Source organism: Idiotropiscis lumnitzeri, chromosome 12 (genome assembly GCF_059441095.1).
Source record: "Idiotropiscis lumnitzeri isolate Australia: NSW breed Sydney's pygmy pipehorse chromosome 12, RoL_Ilum_1.0, whole genome shotgun sequence".
Taxonomy (NCBI): domain Eukaryota; kingdom Metazoa; phylum Chordata; class Actinopteri; order Syngnathiformes; family Syngnathidae; genus Idiotropiscis; species Idiotropiscis lumnitzeri.
In genome coordinates this window covers 7,028,161-7,036,430 of record NC_142402.1, presented here as the reverse complement: position 1 = coordinate 7,036,430, position 8,270 = coordinate 7,028,161, and the positions used below count along the sequence as shown (strand labels likewise).

The 8,270-nt window shown below is 37.5% G+C and overlaps 1 long non-coding RNA gene across 1 annotated transcript; it reads right to left on the bottom strand.

Annotated features, from left to right (window-relative positions):
• Positions 1-4,088: 4,088 nt before the first annotated feature.
• Positions 4,089-5,072, bottom strand: LOC148325651 (uncharacterized). The gene is made up of 2 exons (XR_015846232.1): positions 4,869-5,072; positions 4,089-4,332 (listed from the first exon to the last, which is right to left on the bottom strand). It is a non-coding gene; the product is annotated as an uncharacterized LOC148325651 (long non-coding RNA).
• Between the last annotated feature and the right edge of the window lie 3,198 nt (positions 5,073-8,270).

The following is an 8,270-nucleotide window of genomic DNA, read 5'->3' as shown; positions in this document are numbered from 1 at the left end:
GTCTTGAGCCGTGAGCTTACAAAGCAAACAACTTTCCACAGAATGTTTAAACAACCTTCCCAGAACTATGGTAAAAAGGATTTTGATAAGTGTGACAAATACACATAACACAGACGCAGCATGCCTTGAAGCTTAATTGCTGAGACGTAAAATCCACATGCAGGAAAAAAAGTGACACATAATGCTATTCCCAACCTATATCGGTAAAGCAATTGAGCATCTCAGAACGTAAATTCAATGCCACCTCAATAACCTTGTGAACGGAGACGATGGCTGCATAGTTTGACTGTAAGACTTGAAGGCAGAGTGAGTATTAAAGAATAATTTCGCACTAAGAATCAAATCAGACGGAGGCTGTGGAAAATTACTTTTGAAAGAGTTGAGCCCATCTACTTTCGGGTGATGGTTCAGATATTCTATGGTACAGGGCAGGTCATGCAAATGTCTTTGGCCTTCTAAGCTCATCTGAATGTAAAATATCTGTAATTTCATTTGGTTTTGGTCTTTGGCTTCACTCATATTTGACTGATCTCCATCGTCTTCGCTTGTTGTATTCAGATGCGCTAACCCACATCCGCATTCTTGGGAGAATGTTTTGTTAAATGGAAAATCAGAAATTAGGAATTGGACTAGTTCAGGCCCATCATAAAGCTCTGAAAAAGCATGATAACAAGCCTGATCGTTTGAATCATTTTTATTTTTTAAATGGCAGTCTGAATGGCTCACTTCTTCATGAGTGACGTCCCTTCTTCACATGGAGGGCGCTTTGGGGATGCATATGCAATGTTTTCTTTTTAATGATGATTCCCCCCCCCCCCCACAACATTTGCACTCCCTGACAGTTTTAGGTGTACATTTGCCTCTTTTTTTCTATGAGATACTGCTGCAGCTGAAGGTAGTTTAACTTTTTGGCCTGACTAATACCAAGACTCTTTGATTAACTGGACGGAAAATTCTTGCACATTTTTAACAATAATCTTTTTGCACTCCATGTACCGCGATACTGCATGGATCAAATCATATTCTACTGAGAGTTGCACACCTCTAGTGGCGATATAGCTAAAATACACTAATAAATCAGACGATGTAAAGCGAGCCACTGGGTCCTACGAATATTCCTCATCTTACCCGCTGGCTCCCATATTGTATTTATTATCCACTCCAACTAAAATGGTGCTCTTATGTGCTATCTTTAGCACCCACTTCTGCAGCTCAAAGATATCCTGAATTATGTATAAAATTAATTTAAAAACTGTACTTTGATTTTTGCACATTCACCATGAATATTATGATAGAGTAAATTGATGTTGATAAATGGGAAACACTTTCTTGGACATACATGTAAAAATTAATAACTGCCATGCTGTTGTACCTTCACATGTTCCCCAAATGCAGTGACATGCTCATTTTATTCTTTTGTTGGTTTTTTTATGGTTTTTCAGGATCAAGAGGAGGCTCAATTTGCCCCAGTGTCCCCTAATTATAATTTCAGTCTAAGAATATTTTGATAAAATGCATGAAAGGGTATGCAGTACTAAATACGATACATGTCTCGGGACTTTCAGGCATCTCGCGTCTTCCTTAGTTGCCTCTGATATGTCCCCGAATGCACCGCTGCACATTCCAATAACCAAAGCCTCACAGTGCTCTCTGGTTATGGTGGCTAATGAGGACGCATATCTTTGTCATCTGAGCGATGCTCATTTGGTACTCTGAAAGGGACCAGTGCATTCTGACGCTTTGACCAGACTTAATTAAGTGAGCTGCAGATTAGCAAATTGTTTTATTATGTTTTATGTTACAAAAAGCAGGGGTTTAGAAGAGTGTTCCTCCTGCCTTAGAGAGTGTTTACTGAGGCAGTGGATTGCTACTTTGTTTCGAAACATAGCGATCAGACATCTCATGAAAACAAGGGCTGCAAAGAGAAGCTGTGAGCAAGATCGAAGATTTGGATAATGGAAGGTGTATTGTCTTTATTTAGATATTTTGGCATCACATTGATTCTTTAATGTTTAATTGCAAAAAAAGGGTACAAGCTATGTTCTTACGTGGCAATCGGTATAGGTATATATATATATATGTATATATATATATATATATATAAAGAGAGAGAGATAGTTTTAGATTTTATAATGTATTTTTTCATTAAATAACGCTGAAAACAAATAACTTAAAATTGGTAAATTTATGTCACAAACATGACTTCATCCCTATGGACAGCATGAAAAAAAAGGAAATCGACAACTGGTTTGGTTGATAGGCACAGCTGTATAGTGAATGGGGTCAGATTCTGAGGCGAATGAAAACAATGAATGCTTGAATGTCAGATATGAGCATACGGCAACGGGAGGGAAAAGTCAGATCACATTTGCGTTCGTTGGTGGTGAAAGACTAAAGATAACTACGGACACAAGTACTAGGAAAAGGAAAAGATGAGGCGTTGGAGAGGGTGTTTTCAAGTCATCTTTTGGTTAGTGATCTTTTGTTTTCTTTGTCCGCTTAAACTTATTCAAATCTTAAAAAAGAACAATCACAAAAGACATTCACCTTGCGAAAGTGTTCGGGGACAGGAAACAATTGAGGATATGGGAAGATAAGGCTCAAATGGAAAAAGCGTGCCTGGTGCAGACGATGGGTAGGTTTTGAGTAATGAGTGCAAACCGGGTGAAGATTGGGATGAATGGAATAAAGGGGTGATCTGGGGAATATGAGAGGAGGTTTCAATGGAGGAAATAAAATCTAATTTGAGAGCAGGATCACTGATGGAGTCAAAGAGACTCCAAGTACTGAGCGATAGGGAGAAAATTACATTGTAGCGTTTTAAGAAATGCTTCCAGAAAATCTATCACTAGGATATTTGACAAAAACTGTTGGAAAATCTATGCCAAGACAAAATTACAATTTTCAGAGATTTGGCCATACAGAACGAACAAACAAGAAAAACACCCAAAATGTTGTTCTGGTGTAGTTCGTCATAATATGAGGTGAGTTAATGAGAAGAGAGGTGCAGGTTCTACAGGTCAGAGTATAAATTGAACTGACGGGCTTTACAGCCTGTGAGCGGTCAGTCCCAAATGAGCTAAATGTTGCTCATAGTGATTTTTGTCATGGTCGACATGTCTAGAGTTAGAAAATGTGATAGTCGTGCACCAGTGGTGGCTTGATGGATGCCATTATGCATTTTATTATTCTAACTCTAGGCAAAAATTACATTGAATGCATATTATTTAGGCCTGCACAAAAATTAAACAGTTATCTTTTCCACCATACATAATTTCTATGAGGTCTCTACAAGTACATACTAAATGTTCGAAGAAATTTTAGTTGCAGAAGTATCTTCATTTCTCATCAGTGCCAATATATTTTCTTCATCTTCCTCAGTGTTTTACACACTCTCTAACATGCTATATTTGGGATTAGGATTATACATGGAGTGATAAAATAAAGATACCACAGATGCAAAGCTATCACATTTTTCCAAGTATTTGGGTTGCATACCTACCCAAAAATCATTATGAGAATTATTCAGCCCAGATAGTACCAATGAACCCATGTTTGGGCTCCTGTTTCACGTTTTTTTAAGGATGGTGAAGAAGCAAGAGAGCTAGGCAGTGGAGAAATAATAACAGCATGTCAAATAAGTAAAGCAAATATCGGGTTGGGGCGGATATGGAAAGATTAGGTATGAAGAATACAAAAAAAAAAAAAACTTAGGTGGTGCACAAGCCACAGTAAAGGGACAATACATGAAACGAAAGACAAACCCGATCTAATCTACCCAAGATTGTGCTTCATTGACAAAGAAATACACTTCCTGCATAACAGCAAAGAAAAACAATACATTACGGTAAAGACATACACAGCTTCATAGAAATTCAATAACTTGCACAATTTTCTTGTGTTGCCCTTCAAACTCTGCAGGTAGTGCATAAATGATTCAACACATTGTACTCTTTGGACAAAAGCTGAGACAACCGAACCTGTCACCCAGCTAAGAGATTTTTGTCTTTACTGAAGAAAACAATTTTCTGAAGAAAAAAAACTTAAAATCTACAGAAAAAAACAAGACAAAGTGAACACCATTGCCCTGTGGTCTTTGCACGAACATAATTATCTTCTTTATTTTTATACAATCACAATAACAGAAGTAGACCAAAGTGGGAGACATGAGTTCTGATACTTTCTCAAATTCATACACATGACAGAAATAACGCCATCTCTCATGTCTGCTATTGTGCAAATTCATAATGGCTGCCTCATCCTGGCACTTCAGCTCAGAGATCCCTCAAGTGGATTGCAACAGCATATTGAAGCCTTTGCCATTGACAATATCTGCAAAGACAGTTTTTATATCATGAAACTTCAGTTAAGACACGGTATGGCATTGAAAATGAAAAAAAATATCTACTTTTATTTTTTACAATTGTCTACAAATATATATATACTATTATTTTTAAACAATTATTACCGTTCGGATGATAAGTTCTAATACTCAGATCAGTCAAATTATTCAGTGTTTAAAAAGACATTCAACGAGTTTGCCTGTCTATACTATGATCAAATTACATGCAAACGATGAAGTCACATCCTTTTTTTTTTTTTAAATGCATGTGTCCTGTCTTTGTATTTATTTTGTGCACAATTCTTTCTTTTTTTCTCTGTTCCCTCTCAAACCACGTACTATCTGATTGCATTTTCCAATAAATATCCATCATAATACAAATAACCACAGAGGGAGTATATAAACTCCCCTGGTCCACAGAAGATTTTTTCCGGCATGAAAAGCAATTCAGACACTCCGTTCCAAATGACCAAGCAGCCAAATAGGGCAAGTTTATATGTATTCAAAAAAAAAAAGAGGTACTTACTTCTGCAAATGGTGAATAAAAAGTCAGTACAACAGAAGAATTAAACCAATACCAAAAAAAATGAAAAACAGGTAGACAAACTAAGGAGGCAATAGAGGTGAACAGTGACCAAATGTGCAACAAGCCGCCATTGTCCTGCCACATCAACACTTAGATACCAGCTGATTGAAACCAGCAGCAGGTGCGTCATCAGAAATTCTGGGCACCAACCATCACCAGGGCAGCTGAAGAAACAGACAAGCCAGTTTAACAAACTGGCAGACAAACAGAAACGTTTGTACGTTGTACATAACCATTTTATTCTTATCCGGTAATAATGAGAAAACAATAAGTACAAGATATATGTAGCTTTGATGATGAATTTATTTAATATCTATTTAAGTGTTCAGAGTAATCCAATAATAATGTCTCCCATTGTCATTGGCCTAATCACTATTGTAGCAAGTGGGGCGTTACTGCCATTGAAAAAGAATTCTTAATGAAATAACTCAATATAAATCATAGGGTGATAATAAATAATGAAACCACCATTAAATATCACCTTTGGCTTTTGCGATGCCTTTCCATTTATAATCTATTGGCTTGCATCTAGACTGCGTGTTTTCATTATTGTGCCAGAATTCAGCTTGTCTGGAGCTGTCAATCACACTGATACTCTTCCCTTGCTTGCTTCAGTGTGGTGAGATAGTAGCTGTCGAATTATGCATTCAAAAATCACTTTTGGTTTGAATAAATATCAACTGGAGACCAGCCAAGAGTGGTGAGTTTTCAAAATCTTGTTTCAGTGATATGACCAAAAGATATGTTTAGAAGTCATAGGTAGTTATAAATCATTTTAGGGCACTGGTATCAAGAACAATATGTTGCTCGCAAGTTAGTAGTTGCAAGGGCTCTGATTTATTTTATTTTTTTCAAATTCATCCCTTGGCACTTAACATTTTTATTTCCACATTACCTTTCTTTCGACATGAGCGTGGTAGAAAAAAGTGGCTGTGAGTGTGAACATCTAATTCGCTCTGCTTGAAATGTCTGATTTAAGGGGTGTTCTCATGAAACATGATGATAAATCGCAGGGACCCGAGTTAGAGTAAAAGCCTTCCTATTTCTGCCAAAAAGGCATTCACAATATCGCTTGCAGCAAAGTCACGTCTCAAGCCGTCCACGGGAAAGCAGGCTTTCTATTTTTATTACGTCTTGACAGACGGCAACTGGCTGCTGACCAGTTTGGTCGAACTGCACTTCTCACTCAAAATCAGCTGGGACTTGGAAACACGCTCTATAGAAATTGATCATAAATGAATAAAATCTCTTGGGTTACGTCATGCTTGTTTACCAGATCATGATTTATTTTATAGTGAAGTGTTTTTTTTTTAATTAATCCCTCTACATATACTTTCTAAACAACAAAAAACTTTCAAAGCGGTTAGAAGTCAGTACTTATTTAGGCCTCTGTGCCGAGTATGTTGAGACCAAGATTCAAGTCCTGCATGTCTGATGTTGTGAAGCAAAGCATTCAATCTTGAAATACTAAGATGATGTGCGCGAAAATTGCAGTCCTTTGGGGCTTGTTAGTATTGACTAGCTTGCAGTTGCATGTTGAATGGGTCACACTGAAACTATTTATATATTAAGCTTATTTTCTCAGCGGACTCTGGTTGTAATGTTTTTGCAACCTTATTGATGGATATACTATAGTCACCCCATTGGGAAATTAAACAATGTTATAGTTTTAGTCCATATAGTCACCCATAATGCTGTCTTGAATCCCATTCATTTGTTTTGCATTGTTTGTTCTCTTGGTTAACCTATCCCGGTGGAAATAAGATGAGAGGATGGACTTGGATTTAGATCAGTCGGTCAACGAGCTGACACATTGAAGGTCAGTATGTACATTCACACATGAATCAGGTCATTGTTGGTCGCCCATCCTTCAATTTCATAAAACGCTTTGAAAACGTTTTATTTTCATTTTTAAAGACGTTTTGCATACTATGCCAGTACCAATCATGAAAATGATGGTTATTCTTCCTTTCATTATCAAAATTGCAGAGAGCATGAGATGGGCATTCCGTCCCATCGATGGAACGGTCCATCCGTCCGTCCAGGTCGGACACTCATTTTGGGGAAGGAGGACGGGATGGGAAGTTTGGAGGAAGGATGGAAATGGTTTTCCATCCATCCCTGTAAACGTCCCTAACCGGGTCAAGTACCACAGGTATAGAATTCAAATATTTACACTTGGAGCAGAATGAAATCTTGTAATGTTATGTGTACTGTCCCTTTAACCGACAGTTCAACTGAGCGTAAGCGAGTTTACGAGACCCGAAGAGGGCACAGAAGCGATACATGCTGCTGTGTGAAGAAGCAAATGAGAGCCAAAATAAGTGTCTTCAATTCCATTTAATTTGAGAAAAGTGATGAAGCACAATAAAGACATCCACCTCTAAAGTACGAAATCATCTGTGAATTTGCCTTGTATGCCATCATTAACACCTAAACTGAAGAAACAAGATAGGAAAAGCGATCATGGACTGCGGATGAGTGGATGAATGTCATATTCAGTGATGAATAGATAATCTGCATTGGGCAAGGAGATGATGCTGGAACTTTTGTTTGGTGTCGTTCCAATGACTTTTATGAAGATGCCTGCCAGAACCAAACCTGCACATTTCCACAGTCATTATTGATATACGGCTGCATGTCAGGTAGAGGCACAGGGGAGACACCTTCAATAAATGCTCAAGTTTTTGTTGACATTTTGGACACTTTTCTTATCCCAACAAAATTGAAAAGACAGTTGGGGATGATGGCATCAACTAGTCATAGAACAAAAACTGAAAACATTCCTTGAAGAAACCCACATAATGTCAAAGGCTTGCTCCGCAAATAGTCTGGATCTCAATCCAATTGGAAATTTTTGGTGGAAGTTGAAGAAATGGCAGATCTCCAATCTGCAAAAATAATCTGGCAAAAGCAATAGGAGAAAATTGGAGCCACTCTGAGTAAGAGTGCTGATTATCACTTGTTAAGTCCATGCCTCTAAAACGGCGAGCTGTTATAAAAGCCAGAGGTGGCGCAACAAAGTACTTGTGGTGTGTGTTGAATTGAATCGTTCTTTTGTTGTTGTTGTTTTTTTTTGTTTTTGTTTTTTAATGATATAATTTTTTCTTCAGAATTTTGTGATTCCATAATGTTTTCCTAACTATAACTGTGACTTACAACAGAAAAAAAGTCTTGATTTATTTTATTGGCCTCAAAGACAGAGAGTTTCTGTTTGAAATGACTTTACTTTTGTGTCACTCAGTGAGCCGCTTTTTTTCTCCAAATTTAAACGACTAAATGTGTATCCTTTGCAACTGCTGATTGCATACTTTTTGCCGGTGGTTGTAGCTTCCTCACATC